Here is a 20,014-nt window from a genome sequence, read left to right as displayed (position 1 = left end):
GACCTCATTAGCTGTGCCCTTGGTCCCCAGCCAGCCCACAGGCACGTCTGGTCTCTGAGAAGCCGGCCTGGAGTGGGTGGCCTGAGGCCAGAGGGGAAGGGGGTTGTGGGGGGCGCAGGGCATGTGGTGTTGAATCAGACGGCAGGTCCCCCACTTTCCTTGCCTTTCACCTTCCAGACCTATCCCTGGGTGCTGGGGTCCTTGCCCCCGCAGGGTCCAGGGATACCCTCAGGATGAACGGCGTCGGCGAGTGAGAGAGAGAGACCAGACCAGAGTGTGCAGCAGTCTGGCCTGCGCTTTATTTTTCACCGTAGCTTTTATACCCTAAGTTAGTACATTTCCAAGGGGAAGATAAGCACAGAGAATTAATTTAACATCAGCTTGTCCTTCACGAAACCAGGTGTGCTCTGTAGACTTTTTGTTTATGAGCGTCTTTTCCATAGATGTTTTGTACATTATCCTTTGGCCTTGAGGTTAGCAGAAAACAGAGAAGTGGCAGTTTCATGGTACAGCAGGTTGCAACATAGTAGAAATACAATCCTGTTAACACAAAAGTCAGTCTTTTTGCAGAAGTTTTTAGCAAAATTTATCTAAAAAGTTTAGCACACAAAGACTGCGGCTCCGTCTCTTTGCCGCATCTACTGCGAGAATGAAGACCATTCTCAGCAATCAGACTGTCGACATCCCAGAAAATGTCGACATTACCTTGAAGGGACGGACAGTTATTGTGAAGGGCCCCAGAGGCACCCTGCGGAGGGACTTCAATCACATCAATGTAGAACTCAGTCTCCTTGGAAAGAAAAAGAAGAGGCTCCGTGTTGACAAATGGTGGGGAAACAGAAAGGAACTGGCCACTGTTCGCACAATCTGTAGCCACGTACAGAACATGATCAAGGGTGTTACACTGGGCTTCCGTTACAAGATGAGGTCGGTGTATGCCCACTTCCCCATCAACGTTGTCATTCAGGAGAATGGTTCTCTTGTGGAAATCCAAAATTTTTTGGGTGAAAAATACATACGCAGGGTTCGAATGAGGCCAGGGGTTGCCTGTTCAGTATCTCAAGCCCAGAAAGATGAGTTGATTCTTGAAGGAAATGACATTGAACTTGTGTCAAATTCAGCTGCTTTGATTCAGCAAGCCACCACAGTTAAAAACAAGGATATCAGAAAATTTTTGGATGGTATCTATGTTTCTGAAAAAGGAACAGTTCAGCAGGCTGATGAATAAGATCTCAGTGATCCTGCTTCAGAAACAAGATAGCAGATGGTTCTGTGGACTCAGTTGTGATATTTTAAAGAGACAATAAAAACTCTTGATTTGAAAAAAAAAAAAAAAAAGACTGCGGCTCTGGTGAGGCAGCCTCTGTTTAGCACTCCTGGCTAAAATGAACAATTATTGTTTATACACTAGGGCTAAACTCTTATTTTTCTAGATCTTTAACTATATTAACAATAGTTTCCACTGCACAACCTCAGCACATTAACAGCAATCAAACGCTGATCCAATAACCGCTTTTAAAATAATTTTTTTGTGTTCTCTAATAGGGCTTCTTCACCCCCCCAAAGGGCCCTGTTCCTATTAGGGCCTTTTTTATGGTTAATCTCTATGTATAATATCTTTTGGCCTTCAGGCCTGTTGACATTTTATGGCTTGCACCTGGTGTAACTTTAAGCAACTTCAGTAGCCGACCTTATCTTTTTTGTGGTTAATCTATTTTCTTTCTATTAGGCGTCATCTCCATGGGAAACTAGATAGGATTACATTTTTACAGAACGGAAATGCAAAGGATTTCAAAAACAGCAGATATGGCACAAAACTTTTAGGCTCTTAGTCTAAAAGTTAATTACCTGCAAGAAGTCACCAGCTAATCTCTATCTAAAGTATTTTTTATTAGGCACATTTGTGGTTATTTGTGGAGCTTTTCTCACCCTGCGGAGGGACCTATGCTTAATGGTTTCTTTTGTTAGCGTACTGTGCTCAGGATGTTTAGAACAATCATGAGCATTTTTTGCAGTGGGAGCACACATTTATCAAATAAGCCCGAGTGCCAGCAGAAGGGTTTGAATGAAGCATTTCCTTCATCCCTAGCCCCTTCATAGGGCACCAGAGTCCAGGAGATTTATAAAGTTGGTCTTTATTCATTGGAAGAGGAGAAGGAAAACTCTCGGCAGGCAGCACAAGAATCTGCAGCAGGGCAAACAAGAACAACAGCAGAGAAGCGGGGAGGATACAGGGTGGGGTAGAGGCCAGGGCCGACCTGGAGGGTCCCTTGTGTCCTGAACAGCCTCGCGTGTCAGGTCTTCTCATGACCTCATCATGGGTGGGATCTCATAATGGCTCCTGGCACCTGGGCCTTCTCTGATCTTCAATTTGCCGCTTGGGGCCTGGTAACACATAATGTGATCTCGGTCACAGCTAGAAACTGTGCTTTTTCTGTGTCCTGGTGGAAGCAGGGTCCCCCTGGGTGCTGCTTGGAGCTGATGCTGGAGGCGCTGGGGCTCTGTGGGCCTAATGTCACCGCCCCCCAGAGCTTGGAAAGAGTTTAGGCACTGACTACTTGCATGTGGCGGGCAGGGCCTGAGACTGCAGTCCCCAATTCCTGCACTCTGCACCTTATCTCTGTTCAACTCGTATGTGAGAATCTTCAAACAGAAGACACAAAAGTGGGCAAGTAGTTTAATGACCCTGTGTGCTGATCACCCAGCTTCCACAGTCATCGATAATTTTCCATTTTTGTCAAGTCTTATTTCTTATAATGCCTCTCACGTAGGTGCTCTGTGAAGACTGGATGAAGCATGCTGGATGGGTGCTGGGCGGATGATGGAATTGATGGTTGGATGAATGGGATGGATGGGTGAATGATGGGATGGATGGATGGGTGGATGATGGGTGGATGATGGGATGGGTGGATGATGGGATGGATGGATGGGTGGATGATGGGATGGATGGGTGGATGATGGGATGGATGGGTGGATGACAGGTTGATGATGCATACTGGATGGGTAGGTATGGAGACTGCTATACTCTGAGTGTTCATGTCCCACCGGGTCTCACATGTTCGTATGTCTGGACTCTGGGACCACCGTCACACTCACCTGGGTGTAGATCTATCTAGAAATTAGCGTCATGATGGTTTCCTGGCTTCTGTCCTACGAGGTGACTGAGTCAGTGGACTAGTTTGTTCCCAGGAGCTTCTGTGCACTGAGGCATCCTCGCCACCCCAGTAACTAAGCAGCACCCCACTGTCAGATGAGGGGCTGGGGGCTCAGCAGCTTGGCCCGAGCTCGGAGCTCTCCAGCCGGAGGCTTGTCTAACAGGCCCTGAGCCTACTCCGTGCTTGCTGGAGTCACGCAGATACCAGCCGCCCCCCCCCCCCCCCTTCTCTCCTGCGTGCCCCTGTTCCCCACCCACGCACCCACCCTGCATCTTTTGTCTCGGAGGGCTGGACCGTCTCTGCCCTCTGGATCTTGGGAGCTAAGGGTTGCACAGCCCTGCCCTCTCTCGGTCACCAAGGGGCTTTACCCTTCTGCCGAAGGGGGCCACCTTCTCTGTGTGGCTTAAAAGGGTAGAGGATCTCTTAGCACTTTTGCGATCATCAGCCTACTCTGAGCTTTGTTCTAAATTAGGCATAAGGTACATTTAAGATTTAAATGGACCTAACTGTCTCTGATTTTTAGCAGAGTTGTAGGGCATTCATTGGAATAATAAAGTCCATCTTGATGTGTTCTAGGATAGAAAAAGAAGCGTCCCCATAATTTCTCATCACCATACAGAGCTGCTGCATTCTTTGCAGTTTAGAAAAAGTGGGAGAGGTGACCCCAGGTCTCTTTTTTTTTTTCTTTTCAAATTGCATTTCTCGACTAATTTTTTAAAACAATTTTTTTTTAACGTGGACCATTTTTTAAGTCTTCATTGAATGTGTTATATTCAGTGTTGCATCTGCACTATACCCTGGTTTCTTGGCTCTGAGGCGTGTGGCATCCTAGCTCCCCAACTAGGGATCAAACCCACATACACACACACCCCACACCAAAAGGTGACGTCCCAACCAGGAAGACCGCCAGGAAAGTCCCTTGACGAGACAATTCTTCATCACTGAGAAAAGGAGGAAGAAACTGCATTGACCTCTGTTCTGGGCCAGACACTCCCCGCGCCTCCCACCCTGAAGCCCGAGGGAATGACTCTCATTTGCAGATGAGGACACCAAGGCTCCAGGAGGGCTGAGCAGCTGCCCAGGCAGGAACTGGGCCCGAGCCAGACCTGCCCCGCGCTGTCTGCACTGCCCTGCCTCCTGACCCCACCACCCAAGCAAAGCCCCAGAGCCAGAGGCCAGCACCCGGCAGGAGTGAGGGGGAGGCGGGGAGGCAGCCTGGCTGGGGTGGGCACGTCCTGTGACAGTAACATTCCAGCAAGGGGGAGGCTCCCAGGAAGGTGTCAGCAAGCGGCTTCTCTAAAATCTGAGCAGTCAGGGTGTCCTCGTGGGTCAGGCTCAGACAGCCGGCTCCAGCAAGTTCAGGGCAAACAGCATCAGCATCAGCCCATAAGACCCCTGTCCCCTCGGACCCAGGGCAGCTGAGCGCATGGGCGGAGGCAGCATGGACCACCGGGGTCAGGGGGGAGCAGAGCACGCTCTGGGGTCCTGCCCAGGACCCCACGTCCTCTCCAAGGCCTCGGGCTACTTACTGGGGACCCTCTTCTACCCTGGGGTCTGCCCACAGCTCCACCACTGCAGGGACCACCTCTTGGGGTCGCCCCACCTCTAATCACCCCAATAGACCTGGCCAGGGTGGAGCAATGAGGAGACGGGCCCTGCGGGAAGACGACTTCATCTCCTGACCTGTGTAGTGGAGCCGTGTCCACTGTTCTCGTGGCGATGAGAGGTGACCAGTGGCGGGGGCAGTTCCCAGGAGGAGGGTACACGAGGGTGGGCCATAACTCACCTGCCATGGAGCCTGCTGTGCGTGGGTGACAAAGGCTGGAACCTCCAGGCTTGTCCGTTTCAAGTGCCTGTGAATCTGCCCGCCATGCCGGGCTTGCAGCCAGGGCCCAGGAGGTATTTTCTGTCCACTGGAGAAACAATGGTCCTCATTCATGTGCCTCTCAAGGTGAGCCCTAGGCATAACGTAGTCCCACCTCAATAACTGGCAGGGAAGGGGGAGACCAGAGAGCTGCCTTAAGTGTTCCAAACGCTGTTCCTGGGAGAGAAGAGGCTTCACGCTGCCCCAGAGAGGACCCCACAGGCCCCACCCCGTCCGGGTCCACCTCTCAGCAGCTTGGCCAGCGCCCCCAGCAGCCTTCAGCAGGCACCCTCCGGCAGCGGTCAGGGCTGGGCAGCCCGCTCTGCTCATCACTCAGCACCCCAGCAGGCGCGCCCCTGGCCGTCCTGCTGCCGCCCACCCACCCTCGAGTCTCAGCCTCAAGGCCTGATCCCAGGAGCCCCCTTCTCTTCCCCGGAGAATCTCATCTCCATCCACGCCTCTCCTTGGCACCTGCACACCCAATGACAGGCGTGACTGTCGTCCCTGCTGCCTGGGGCAGCCCCGGTCCCAGGTGCCCCTGTGCTGGGCATCATCGTTCCAAGAGGGCCCCTTCCCTCTCAGAAGTGTCCCATTTTGGACGGCCGGTTTGCCCACTGAGGACGCACACGCGGTTACTGACAATACACCTGCAGGGGGGCCTCTGACTCTCACCCTGGGTGCCCCGAACCCTGAGCCTCGCTGCCCCCCTTGGGGGCAGGGTCTCCTGGCCAGCCGTGGCCCCTGGCCTTGGCTCTCCCCACAGTCCTGCCCCCTGGGGCTGCTGCGTGGGAACGGGGCATTGGCCTCCCCCCGCAGGGACCCACAGGACCTCAGTTCCTCGAAATCCACCCAGGAAGCGTGGTCCCAGCTGCCTTGATGGAAGGCTGTGGGTGCAGGCACAGTCTGAACATACAGACGTGCGTTCAGTGTGAGACCCCGCAGGGGCTGTGACAGGAGTCCGTGTCCCCACTGATGCCTGAGGACACGGAGGGAGGCCCAGGGGAACGGGCTGGGTGCAGCTCTCACAGCCCTGCCCTGTGACCTGAGACCCATCGGGACTGGTTCCCTTCAAACACAGGACAGGGAAGTTCAAGGACACGATTCTCCTCCCCACAGCCCCGCTTCCCCTCCGCTGAGCTGCAGTGTCCCCGAGGCCCCCGCCTGGCAATGAGCGCAGTCTGTACCGGAGGACAGGAGCCCAGCACGGCGTCAGCCACACGCAAACTCTTAAGTGCGGTGGCCCTGTGGTGGTGACCCGCCGTTGCCAAAGGGGGAAGCAGCCCGCAAATCCCCCTTTGCCATTGTCACGCAGGGTCAGAGACCAATCTGATGCTGAAAATGGTTCCGAGCCTGGATCCCAAACGTGGGCATCGTGGGTGCTGTGCACACCATTCACCACTAGAGGACGGTGTTGCCCCTTCCTTTCCTGAACTTGGGCCCTTTAACCGCAGCTTGATAACACTGGGCTTCCTTAGTGGTTCAGCCCTAAGAATCCGCCTTCAAGGCAGGAGATGATCCCTGGGTCAGGAAGATCCCCTGGAGAAGGAAATGGCAATCCACTTTCATGCTTGCCTGGAAAATCCCATGGACAGTGGAGACTGGCGGGCTACAGTCCACGGGCTCGCAAGGCAAGAGCCCGACAAAACTTAGCAACTAAACAACAAAGTAACAAACCCACTGGATCCCGGCAGCCCCTGAAACTGCCCCCAGATGCTGCAGGCGCCCCATCTTCTCACAGGAGCCAAGTGACCCGAGCTGTCCAAGCCTGCTGCTCCACTGGCTTCTGCAAAGCTTCACCTACCCCTGCCCCCACCCCAAGGCTCTCAGGGCCCCCCAGCTGGAGCTGGCGGTCTCCAGTGGAGAAGAATGGAAATGTTCCCCAGTGTCCTAGGGCACCCCCTCCCCAGGCCTGCAGTCGGCTCTCCACGCAGGCTGACTCAAGACTGACTTTCTGGTTCAAGCACCGAGCCCAGATCACAAATCCTGCCAAATGCGGAAGCCATGGCCTCAAACTTACAGACGTTTGGTAACTGGGGCAATTTTTATATCATGGTCATAACGAACACTCAATATCTCGTGTCAATAAATAATATGTTACAGACAAAGCAGTATTATAAAATTCTGGATAAACGTGGTTGCCGTCTGTGATGTGTGTTAGAGAGTGGGAAAACTGGACGGAGCACCAGACAATCTACAGACGTTCCCCTTGAGGATCCGGTCAGAACTTGGAAGACTTTGGAAGAATGGGCATCGGAAGAGGGTTCAGTGAGGTCCTGGCCTTGTCCAAGAGCTGCCAGGCTGGCACGTGCCTCTCACTCCGGGGACCTTCCTTCTGAAGGGTCCTGTCTCTGGACTCACACTTCTCCCTTGGGCGTGTCCACAGAAGCTCCTGCCGCTCTGCTCTCCAGGGCCCCATGGTCAGTACAAGGACCAGAAGGAAAGCCACCTGCAGGCAGAACCCAGACCCGGCATTTCAGCCCGTTCAGGCCAGGAGGTGGGCGGCTCCCCATTTCACCTGGAAAGGACTTGGCACCCTGATGCTGGGGGCTGCCTGGGCTCTGTGGGCCTTCCTGAGCTCCACAAATGCTTTATTAAACCTTCACTTGAAAACCTGCACACAGGACCTCCCCTGGCTAAGATGCCACACTCCCAGTGCAGGGGGCCTGGGTTCAATCCATGATCAGGGAGCTAGATCGCATGTGCCACAACTAAAATAGATGATGCATGCTATGATCTAAGACCTGGTACAGCTGCATAAATATTTTAAAATTTTCTAATAAAAAAAAATCTGTACACAGGTCTGCACATGACCTCCCTGCATGGATACTAGTGTTAGTGGCCCTCCTGGGGCTATTAGATACTTGCTGTGGAGGCTCTGTACCTGCAGAGAAACAGCCTTTCCATAAACGCAATGCTCAGAGGCCAGCACACAGGAGCTTAGGGCCCCAGGTACTCTCAACCTCTTCAGGCCCTCAGATACCCAGGCTGGTCCCCAAAACGCACTGAGCTGAATGAAGCCCATGCCAACAGTGTCTAAAACTCTGACCATTTGCACCTTTTTATCTGCATGACTCCACTCTCCCTGGGGTTCTGTGCAGTCACAGAGACGGGTCAGCTTGTTGAAACAAGCACCACACACCCCTAACCTTTCAGTTCCAGTTTCTGCAATTCTCAAAACCTCCTTGTCACCAAGAGATTTTTACCCATGACCTCAGGATCACGAGGCTGCCACCCTGCAAGACAGCAACCGATAGCTGACCTTCGGAAGAGGAAGGTCGTACACTGAGGCAGCAGTGGGGCTCATCAGCCAGGCAGGAGGGGGCTGCCAGGGGCATGGACTTTGGAGGGTCTCACACACACGCCCACATGCACAAGAAATTTACTGATGGACACCTAGCACCTCTGTCCCTCCAACCTAAACCTCCTGCAGTGACACTAGTCAAGCCCAGAGAAACACTCTCCATGTTCCTTTGTGTCCTTGAATCAAAAGGCCACCATGCCCGACACTGGGTGGTGACCATGCCTGATGCTGGGTGGTGGGCGGGTGGGGTATGCCGCTGCTCCGGAGCAGAGGGGCATGCGAGTGGCAGGAGAGACCAGGTGAGAAGGAAGACACACCATCCCAGCCTGAGGTCCTGCCTTTCCAATGGCAGAAACCCAGGGGATTCCGGCAGGGACAGGGGTAGCCACCCAGAGTGACAGGACGGTTCCTGAGTTAGACGCACCTGTACCTTCTCACCGTCCAACCCACCGCCCCGTCCACGGAACACCCACACGTGCTCTGTGTGGCCATCTTTGCTCCACAGTGACCGTCAGGCACATGAAAACTGTCACTTCCCATTGTTTCCCCCTCCTTTTGTCATTACAGAAGACTACCTGCGACAACAGAGGTTAGGATGTGTTTGATTTGAACCCAGATACGGGTTCTAACCCCGCGTCATCACTTACGAGCTGTGGAGCCATTTCTGAGTTTACAATAAGTAGTTGTAACCATCTTAGTTTATAAAACAGGTAAACTGTAAAATGGTTCCTCCACCCCCACCCCTTGGCACCTGAAGAGGGATTTTTAAAATGTTACTTTTTTCATTGAAGGAGAGTTGGTCTGCAGTGTTGAGCTCATCTCTGTTGTGTAGCAAAGTGGTTCGGTTATACATACACATCCAGTATTTATTTGTATGCTTTTCCGTGATGGTTTATCACAGGACATTGAACACAGTTCCCTGTGCTATAGTGGGGACTTGTTTCTTGTGCATTCAATTTATGATAGTTTGCATCTGCTGACCTCAACCTCCCACTCCTTCCCTTCCCCTTGGCAACCGCCCGCCTCTTCTCTATGTCTGTGAGTCTGTTTCAGCTTCATAGGCAAGTTCACTTGTGTCCTATTTTAGACTCCACGTGTAAGTGGTGTCGTATGATATCTGACTTACCTCACTTGGTGGGATCATCTCTAGCTCCATCCACGCTGCTGCAAATGGCCTGGTCTCCTTCTTTTTTACAGCTGAGTGGTGTTCCTTTGGGTTTAAGGATCTTCTCTCTCCGTTCCTGTCAGTCGACGTTTAGGTGGCTCCCACGTCTTGGCTGTGTGACCAGATGTACCCATTTTCGAGGTGTCCCTCCAAGGCTGAGGATGGCAGAGGTGCTGCTAAGGGCGGGAGCTGGCCTGGGAGCAGGGTCCTGAGGGCAGAGGCTCTCCCAGGCTTCCCCCTGCAGAGCCCTGGCCAGCCCAGGGCAGGACTTTGTGATGCGACAAAAGGGCCAGCCCCAGCCTCCAGTCCCCCCGCTCCCCTGATGCCACATCCAAGTTGGGGGGGGTCCCCCAGGGGAGGGCCAGGTCCACGGCGCCCACTCCTCCCCAGCCAGCGCTGGTCCCCTCTCCGCCCTGCAGACCCAGCCCTCCTGTCATCAGGTAAGGAAGGCGGCCTTGCGGGGAGGAGGGAGCAGGGAGGAAGCAGGCCTCCAGAGAGGTGGTGACCAGGCCTTGTGGCCCCGGAGCGTGGAGGGCGAAGCTGGGGGCTGTGGAGTCAGGGGCCCAGGCGGGAGCCCTGGGCTCTGGTCACACAGTCGGGGGTGGTGTCGTGACCCCTGAGACTCGGTCTCCCCAGCAGTAAAATGGGATAACTGGCCAAGGGAGCCCGTGCAGGGAGGCCCTGGCAGACGCCTCCCTCCCCCACTGCATGCAGAAGGTGCCAAAGCAGGTCATCAGCCTCGTAAGTGACCGCTATTTCTCCCGTCTCCACCCGGAGCCGACCCCCGTGGACCCTCTGTAAGAAGCAGCTCCGGCCAGCGTCCCACCCCGTGCTGCTCCAGGGCCGGGGGAGAGGGAGTGGCCGCACCCCCGCTCCTGCCGCTATTCCCCTGGACCTCTGGCACCCACCTTGGCGCCGGTCAGGCTGACCAAGCCCGGCCCGAGCTCCCTGACTCAGGGTCGCTGGCCAACGAGCTCCCCAGGAGGCCTATCTAGGGCTTCCCGAGGGTGTGGGTCCCCCTGAGTCTTGCAGAGGAACCTGAGCTGCAAGGATCCCCAAGGCCCCCGGACAGGGGATGCTGTGGCCACACTAGGTGGTGACCCCAGCCCTGCACTTCCTGGGCGAAGGGGTCCCCTTGGGGAGCCGTGCAGCCTCTTGTTCCTCGTCTATAACCCCCGCTCCCCAAGGAGGCCCGTGACGTGAGGCAGTGCAGTGCTGGCCCCGTGGTGGGGAGTGGTCCGTCCGTGGCACCCCCACGTCCTGGGGAGCACCCCGCCTCCGCACGGAGAGCCCGTGGTGGTAGAATGCCACTCTCACCGCCCGTTCTCGCGTATTAAATGGCCTCCAGGGTTGACAGCAGGGTTGACTGGGGCTTCAGGGCCGCAGTCACAGGCAGCCAAGGTCAGGCTGCACCCCACGCGCTGCCTCCTGTTCCAGGAGCAAACACCGCGCCCCTGTAGGTCCTGCACCCTGAACTTTCCCTGCCCTGACGCGCCACACCCCAACCCTGGGACGCAGCAGAGCCAGGTGGGGCCAAGCTTAAAGCCCAGATCTGAAACTTGGAAGGAAAGGTGATCCTCAATAAGGTCGCCTTCCCGGCAGGTTTTAATCCCCTGCAGTCCTCCTGCGGGAGGCTCCTAGGGCGGTCACAACAAACCACCACAAACTGAGTGGCCAGAGCCCCAAGTCAGGTGTGGTCGGGGCCCCACCCCAAGGCTCTGGGAAGGTCCTTCCTGCCTCTTCCAGCCCCTGGGGGCTCCAGGTCCCTTGGCTGTGACCCTATCCCTCCCCGCCCTGCCCCTGGGGTCACACAGCCTTCCCTGTCCCCGTGAGAACTCCCTCTCTGTGACACGCATCACTGGATTTAGGCCCCACTCAGTCTGGAAGATCTCAGCATCCTTAGCGTGATTCCTTGTGATCTGCAAAGACCTGATTTTCTCAACAAGGCCGTGTTCAGAGGTTTCTGGGGTTAGGACTCAGATGTTTCTTTCGTGGGGCCGCCATTCACCCTCTTGTCCAGGTTCCTCTCCCCAGGATATGGTGGGGTCTGGACACCGACGTGGAGACACACGGGTTTGCCTCGTAGCAGTTCTTGTGGCTAAGCTTGCATCTCGACTGACAATTCCTGTTAGCTACTCCCTGCACCACCCCCCGCCCCCAAACATGCACCCTGATATAGAATGTGGGAGCAGTAGAGCCAGACATCCAGAATGTGTGAGTGGAGAGTCTCGGGGAGGACCCCGGGGGACCCGCTCACTTACAGATGAGAAACCGGGGAGCCAGGGGTCTGCAGCTGTCCTGGGAGAGCTGACCGCTCCCATGTCACATCTGCAGGGGCTGAGCGGTCAGCCCCAGAGGACGGAGCCCCGGAGGGGTGTCTTAATTGTCTCTCATTGAAGGAGTGTTTGTGGGCTCAATTCATGCAGTGGTATTCAGGGAACACCTGTGTGCCAGGCCCTGTCCTGGGCATTTGCCAGCCACTTGGGAACAGAGCAGAAAACACCCTGCCTTCTGGGAAGCTGCGTCCCCAGGTGGATTAAGACAAACAAATGAGCAAGTAAGCATGTGGTGCGGAAGTGGTGGTGAGAGCTGTGTAGACAAACGGGTGAGGAGGGCAGGGGTGTGCTGTTTTATCCTGGGCTCTGGGCTCTGGCCTCTGAGAAGACATCTGAGCAGAGCCCTGGATGAATTAGGGAACAAGGCCCAGGGATGTCTGGGGGAAGAGCATTCTCGAAGCAAGTGCAAAGGCCCTGTGGTGGGCGCAAGCCCAGGAGAGGCCCAGGGAGGCAGAGAGAGATCCGACAGGTGACGCCAGGTCAGAAAGAATGCTTTACACCCGGGTGAGAGGGAAGTCGCCGGAGGGCTCGGACCCCCCCAGCCATGTTTGGTGTGGTTGTCCCAGTGGCTGCATGGTCAGACCCAGCACCCCGTGCGGACAGAAGGCTTTGCAGCAACACAGGGCAGAGACATGGCAGCAACCAGGGGGGTGCCAGGTGGTCAAACTGCAAATATGTTTGCGGGCACAGTCGGTGGGATCTGCTGACCGGGTGGGCGTGTAAAGGTTGACTCTGAGCAGCTGGGAGGACGAAGAGCACTGCTCTGGGGAGGGGTCGGTGGGCAGTGGGGGCGCCCACTCTGGGCTCCCAGGCAGGCCCCGCCTCTTTGTCTGGCTGTGTCTCCCTCTGCCAGTCACTGCCTGCCCGGGAACGGCGGCGGGGCGGGGGGGGCAGCCTGGCACAGGGAGTCAGGCCCTCATCCAGGCCGCGGCCCCACCCAGTCCCCACCAGGGCCAGGAGGGTCCCTGGCTCTGCCCCCCGAGCCCCAGCAAGGCCCCCGTGACTGTGACCCCATAGCATTGCCCATCACCGCGCAACCGGAGGCCGCACCCCAGCTCCTCCGCTTCGGAGCAGGAGGCCGGGACGGCCAGGGGTGGGCGGGGCACTGGGCCTTCCCCAGGGATATGGTCACAGCCTTAGAGACACGGAAGCTCCGGGGCCTGGACGGGCTCCAGCCCCTGGGCCCCTGCCAGCTGCAGAAGCTTCCAGATCGGGTTGTGTGTGTGAGGAGAGGTGGGAGGGAGCGGTGAACGGAAAAGACCCGGAGCCCCAGCCCCAGCTCTGCCTCCTGGGCTCCCCCGGCAACGGCGGTGACGGCGATACTGGTGGTGGTGGGGGCAGCTGGCATTTCTGCCGGGCTCACTGTGGTCAGGGGGAGTTCTCAGCGCTAAGTGCCATCCCCATGCCCGTGGTCTTGCTGTTGTTCAGTCACTGACTTGCGTCCAATTCTTTGCGACCCCATGGACTGAAGCACACCAGTTTTCCCTGTCCTTCACCATCTCCCGGAGCTTGCTCAAACTCATGTCCACTGAGTTGGTGATGCCATCCAACCATCTCATCTTCTGTCGTCCCCTTCTCCTCCCACCCTCAATCTTTCCCAACATCAGGGTCTTTTCCAATGAGTAGGCTCTTCGCGTCAGGTGGCCAAAGTACTGGAGCTTCAGTTTCAGCATCAGCCTTTCCAATGAACATTCAGGGTTGATTTCCTTTAGGATTGACTGGTTGGATCTCCTTGCTGTCCAAGGGACTCTCAAGAGTCTTCTCCAGTCCTGTGTAGTGCTTATTATTCTTATTCTCATTTCACCTGTGGGGAAACTGAGGCCCAGAGTGGTTAAGTCACTTTGCCCAGGCCACACAGCAGGGAAGCAAGCCCTGAGCCTAGCTTGTCGCCACCTTGCTGCTCAGAGCCCTGTGTGGCCAGCCCTGTGCCTCCCCCCTCCCCGGCATCCCCACCCTCACCCCAGCACTCAGCACCCTGGGTCCCAAGGCCGCCCTTGCACCCACCACAGCCCTCCCAACCCCAGGTCCTCTCTGCCTGGAGGCTCCTTCGCATCCTCCCGGCCACAGTGGAGGTGTCACTTCCTCAGCAAGCCCACTCCCTTCCCACGCCCTGCCCACTGCTTGGTTGTTGATCAAGCAGGACATCACCCCCCACATTCTGTAGGTGATGCCATTATTAACGTGACCAAGATTGCCATACACAGGCCCTCCCTCTTGCCCCACCCGCTGAGCCTGGCTCCGGAGCAGTGGTTCTCAAGCCCAGCTGCACACAGAAATCACCTGGGAAATAAAACCCCAGTGCCTGGGCCACACCCCACACCAATTAAACCCACATGTCTGGAGCTGGCCCCAGGTGAATACATGAGGCGGGCCAGGCTGAGAGGTGGAGGCTCGGCTGTCCTCTGGCCTCCCAGTCCTCAACCATCCTTCTCCACTCACCGGGTCCCCGGACTCCAGGCCTCCACAGGTGACAAGGGCTATTTATGTAAATAACTAACCTGGGGATCCCAAAGTGTGTTACAAGGAACAGGTTCTGCAAAATGCACCTTGAGGAATGGGTGCATGGTCAGTAAGTTTGTGAAATGCCGCTTTAAACACCCACCCACACACACACACACACACACACACACACATACTCAGCCACCAGATGTGTCAGCGTGGAAACCCCATCTCCTCAGAAAGGAAGGCGAAAACGCCTGAAATCAGGCTTCCTCCATTGGAAGGAGGTGTCCGTCGAGAGCAGCGGGGTCCTGGTGCAGCGGTCAGGTGATCACAGACGTGGCTGGTGTGCCCTGATCCGGACACGGAGGCTGCAGGGTGTACAGGGGTGTGGTCCCCACCCCCCCCACCCGCCGGGCAAGGCCGTGGGCACCTCACTGCACACCCAGCTCTCACGTCCCTCTTCTCAAGCGGGTGGAACCACACTCAGCCCACCGAGAAAGGACAGGATGAGAGGATGGATGTGAAACCCGCAGACAAGAGAGACACAGGGTCCTGCCTGCCAAACCAGGGTCCCGCCAAGTGGTGCCCCCTGACCAGCCAGCAGGGGGCTGGGGGGGCTGGCCTCACTCAAGTTCAGGGGTCCGAGGTGATGAGGCTGAGCTGACAATGAACAGGAGGAGGCGTTTGTTAAGTACCAGGAGCGTGTGTATTCATTTGTGTTTGAATTGTATCTCTTGATTGACCAGACACTATGATACATGAAAATGGCCCAGTTCCAGAAAGTGCCAGTGAGTTTCCCGTGAGAAGCTGGGTCCCAGCCAGCCGAGTCCCCACCCTGGGACGCCTGCTGCCCGGTGTCCTCCCAGACCGCACGCCGTCCTCCCCTCTCCCTTCCTTTCTTCATTTCCTGCAAATGGAAGCAAAGCCTTGCTGCCACCCCGATGTAATGTTTTCACTCTCAGTCATGGAGTACATTTCACGTCATCCCGAAAAGAATGGCTGTGAAATATTCCACTGTCAGAAGGCGCCAGAACCTTCCCCACATGTAATGAGTCTCCTGCTGAGCGGCACTTGGGCCGTGTGTCCCGTTTTCTTTGGAACAATGCTGTGATGAGTAACTCGAGGCCACCAGCGTCTCGCACAGGTGCGAGTCCGTCTCTGAGACAAACACCTCCTGAGGCTTTGCCAGGTCCAAGGCCATGTGCAGTGTCATCGTGCCAGAGAGAGTTCCGGCCATCCCGCCCACCCACATGCCTGAGGGATGCAGACACTTTCTTTAGTGTGTGTGTGTGTGTGTGTGTGTGTGTGTGTGTGTGTGTGTGTGTGTGTACATTAGCTCATTTAATTTTCAAAATACTTTGCAAGTTGTTGCAAAGTGTTATATATTAGGTCCAGGGATAGGGATCAGAGAACTGGAGGGTTGCAGTGGAGGGACTTGAAGGCAGGCTCTCCTGACTCTGAAGTTCAAGGTCCATCCACGTGTCCCGCGCATGCAGGCACTTTCACAGAGAGCTTTTCTGTCCTCCAGAAGCTTGCCCCACCCCCCACCTCGGGTTTCTGGTCTCTGGCCTCAGAATCATTTCTCCCACTGCGTTGTTGTTGTTCAGTTGCTAAGTTGGATATGACTGTTTGCAACCCCGTGGACTGCTGTATGCCAGGGCTTCCCTGTCCTTCACCATCTCCCCGAGTCTGCTCAAACTCATGTCCATTGAGTCAGTGATGCCATCCAACCATCTCATCCTCTGCAGAAGAGTGATAACTAACAGAAGTGGAGGGGGCTGGGGTCCAGGCAGCGCTGGGCTTCTGCTTCACTGTCCCCCAGCCCCAGGACACCAGGTTTGGGGTCCCCAACTGGGGCACAAGGAGAGACGTTGAGTTTTGCCCGGGCTAAGGGGCAAGAGGAGAAGATGTCCCGGGAGCCGGGTCAGAGGCAGACCGGGAGGAGGCACCGCGGGTCTGGAGCGCACCCCCAGGGGGACGATCCCAAGCGGCAGACAGCCGGCCTGCCTGCCTACAGGAGCCAACGCTTAACCCTTCGGGAATGTTGTGAGCCAGCTTCTAAGCACACCCGTTCTGAAGAATTAAATTATGTGAACTTAGAATTAACGCATCACACTCCACCAAAGATGATACCTACTCAGAAGGCATCACTGCCTAATGACTTCGCTCCATTTCGCTGCAAGCTGCAGTCGTGAGGTTGCCTACATCGATGTGTCTGCAAATGCTCCTGCATGTCTCTTCCCAGCTCCGTGTGTAAGGCTGTGGTGTGGGGAACAGGAAATCGCCCGTAGCAGGAGCATTTACACCGCCGAAATCGGCAGACACCGCGAACCGGGGCTGGTCCACCCCCTGGAACCGGCTGTTGTGTGTTCGCCAGCACAGCACGGCCCAACCGCTCTCTCCTCCTGCCCTCTGACCTGCTTCCTGCCCACCTCTCCCTCTGATCAAACACAGCAAGAGACACCCAGTTCTGATCCTCATCCCCCGTGGCGTGGGGCGGGCGTCTGTGCCCGAGGAGGTGGGGTCTAGTGCTCCGATGACAGCAGACCATGTCAGCCCCAAGCACTGGGACCCCCTTGGCAGTGTTTAGAGAAACGATAACACATTTCTACTCCAGAGAAGTCATGTTCCCATTTGATGGATTCATGGCCAGCGTGTTCCCACACCAGGGATCCGTACTTCTCACCTTGAGCTGCACCAGGATCCCTGAAGGGTTTGTGAGAACCCAGATTGCCAAGCCTCACCCCCAAGTCTTGGATTTGGTGAGTGTGATATTGGGATACAATATGTATTGGTCCACATCCCCAGCTCCCGGCCAGAGCATATAAAACCTTTGTCATTTCCCATACGATAAAATGCCACCAGCATCCTTTATATTAATGGTTGATCACTGACCCTGGCTCAGGACACAGGGCTCCTCAGTCCTTGGGATTTCCTGGGTGAGGGGAGCATCTCTTGTAGTAATGAGGTGACTGTGGACGGGCTCGGGGACACCTTCAGGATGTCCCCACAGGCTGGTCACCACCACAGGGATGGGCAGCTTGGACATTTCCGCGCCCGTCCCGCCCTCCAGGGAGGGGTGAAAGGCTGGAGAGTGAGTTAATAATTGATCATGCCTACCTGATGAAGCCTCATAAACGGCCCTAAAGTATGGGGTTTGGAGAGCTGCCAGGTGGGTGCACGTGACCCCGTGCCGGGAGGGTGACGCACGCCAGCTCCACGGGGACAGAAAAGCCTGTGCTCAGGCCCCTTCCAGACCTTAAATTGAAGAAAGAAGGGAAAACCACTAGACCGTTCAGGCATGACCTAAATCAGATCTCTTACGATTACACAGTGAAAGTGAGAAACAGATTTAAGGGACTAGATCTGATAGACAGAGAGCCTGATGAACTATGGACAGAGGTTCGTGACATTGTACAGGAGACAGGATCAAGACCATCCCCAAGAAAAAGAAATGCAAAAAAGCAAAATGGCTGTCTGAGGAGGCCTTTACAAATAGCTGTGAAAAGAAGAGAAGCGAAAAGCAAAGGAGAAAAGGAAAGATATTCCCATTTGAATGCAGAGTTCCAAAGAATAGCAAGGAGAGACAAGAAAGCCTTCCTCAGTGATCAATGCAAAGAAATAGAGGAAAACAACAGAATGGGAAAGACTAGAGATCTCTTCAAGAAAATTAGAGATACCAAGGGAATGTTTCTTGCAAAGATGGGCTCAATAAAGGACAGAAATGGTATGGCCTTAACAGAAGCAGAAGATATTAAGAAGAGGTGGCAAGAATACATAGAAGAAATGTACAAAAAAGATCTTCATGACCCAGATAATCACGATGATGTGATCACTCACCTAGAGCCAGACATCCTGGAATGTGGAGTCAAGTGAGCCTTAGGAAGCATCACTACGAACAAAGCTAGTGGAGGTGATGGAATTCCAGTTGAGCTATTTCAAATCCTGAAAGATGATGCTGTGAAAGTGCTGCACTCAATATGCCAGCAAATTTGGAAAACTCAGCAGTGGCCACAGGACCGGAAAAGGTCAGTTTTCATTCCAATCCCAAAGAAAGGCAATGCCAAAGAATGCTCAAACTACAGCACAATTGCACTTATCTCACACACTAGTAAAGTAATGCTCAAAATTCTCCAAGCCAGGCTTCAACAATACATGAACTGTGAACTTCCAGATGTTCAAGCTGGTTTTAGAAAAGGCGGAGGAACCAGAGATCAAATTGCCAACATCAGCTGGATCATTGAAAAAGCAAGAGTTCCAGAAAAACATCTATTTCTGCTTTATTGTCTAAGCCTTTGTGTGTATCACAATAAACTGTGGAAAATTCTGAAAGAGATGGGAATACCAGACCACCTGACCTGCCTCTTGAGAAATCTGTATGCAGGTCAGGAAGCAACAGTTAAAACTGGACATGGAACAACAGACTGGTTCCAAACAGGAAAAGGAGTACGTCAAGGCTATATATTGTCACCCTGCTTATTTAACTTATATGCAGAGTACATCATAAGAAACGCTGGGCTGGATGAAACACAAGCTGGAATCAAGATTGCCAGGAGAAATTCAATAACATCAGATACGTAGATGACACCACCCTTATGGAAGAAAGTGAAGAAGAACTAAAAAGCCTCTTGATGAAAGTGAAAGAAGAGAGTGAAAAAGTTGGCTTAAAGCTCAACATTCAGAAAACTAAGATCATGACATCTAGTACCATCACTTCATGGCAAATAGATGAGGAAACAGTGGAAACAGTGGCAGATTTTATTTTTTGGGGCTCCCAAATCACTGCAGATAATGACTGCAGCCATGAAATTAAAAGACACTTACTCCTTGGAAGAAAAATTATGACCAACATAGATAGCATGTTAAAAAGCAGAGACATTACTTTGCCAACAAGGGTATGTCTAGTCAAAGCTATGGGTTTTCCAGTAGTCATGCATGGATGTGAGAGTTGGACTACAAAGAAAGCTGAGTGCCAAAGAATTGATGCTTTTGAACCGTGGTGTTGGAGAAGACTCTTGAGAGTCCCTTGGACTGCGAGGAGATCCAACCAGTCCATCCTAAAGGAGATCAGTCCTGAGTGCTCATTGGAAGGACTGATGTTGAAACTGAAACTCCAATTCTTTGGCCATGTGATGTGAAGAACTGACTCAGTGAAAAAGACCCTGATGCTGGGAGGGATTGGGGGCAGGAGGAGAAGGGGACGACAGAGGATGAGATGGCTGGATGGCATCACCAACTTGATGGACATGAGTTTGAATAAACCCCAGGAGTTGGTGATGGATAGGGAAGCCTGGCGTGCTGCAGCCCATGGGGTCACAAAGAGTCGGACACAACTGAGTGACTGAACTGAACTGAACCTGATGAAGCCTCATAAACGTCCCCAAAGTATGGGGTTTGGAGAGCTGCCAGGTGGGTGCACGTGATCGCGTGCCAGGATGATGGCACATGCCAGCTCCACGGGGGACAGAAAAGCCTGTGCTCAGGACCCTTCCAGACCTCCCCCGTCTCTCTCTTCATCTGTCTGTTTATTTGTATCCGTTAAAACATCATTTGTAGTTAGTAAATCGGCAATCCTATTTAAAAGTGTTTTCCCGGGTTTCCTCCAGCAAATAGCGAAGCCAAGGGTGGGTGGTTCATGGGAACCTCTGATTTGTAGCTGAGGCGGACAGAATTGTGGGTCATCTGAAGTGGGGTCACCTGGTGAAACTGAGCCCTTAACTTGTGGGGTCTGTGCAGTCTCTGGCTAGTGGC

The 20,014-nt window shown here is 54.4% G+C and overlaps 1 protein-coding gene, 1 long non-coding RNA gene and 1 pseudogene across 2 annotated transcripts in view; 2 read left to right on the top strand and 1 right to left on the bottom strand.

Annotated features, from left to right (window-relative positions):
* Positions 1-279: 279 nt before the first annotated feature.
* Positions 280-10,506, bottom strand: LOC139029946 (uncharacterized). The gene is made up of 4 exons (XR_011482280.1): positions 9,447-10,506; positions 4,942-5,068; positions 2,259-2,385; positions 280-540 (listed from the first exon to the last, which is right to left on the bottom strand). It is a non-coding gene; the product is annotated as an uncharacterized lncRNA (long non-coding RNA).
* On the top strand, positions 611-1,338 carry LOC139029945 (large ribosomal subunit protein uL6 pseudogene; annotated as a pseudogene).
* OSGIN1 (oxidative stress induced growth inhibitor 1) overlaps positions 9,842-20,014 on the top strand; it is a 34,104-nt gene continuing 23,931 nt past the window's right edge. The window contains exon 1 of the mRNA XM_070451468.1: positions 9,842-9,925. The gene's annotated coding sequence lies outside the window, so the exon portion shown is untranslated. The remainder of the gene's footprint in view (positions 9,926-20,014) is intronic.

Source organism: Odocoileus virginianus, chromosome 20, assembly GCF_023699985.2.
Source record: "Odocoileus virginianus isolate 20LAN1187 ecotype Illinois chromosome 20, Ovbor_1.2, whole genome shotgun sequence".
Classification (NCBI taxonomy): Eukaryota; Metazoa; Chordata; class Mammalia; order Artiodactyla; family Cervidae; genus Odocoileus; species Odocoileus virginianus.
The sequence above is the reverse complement of the archived record's forward strand: the minus strand, read 5'-3'. Positions and strand labels throughout refer to the sequence as shown.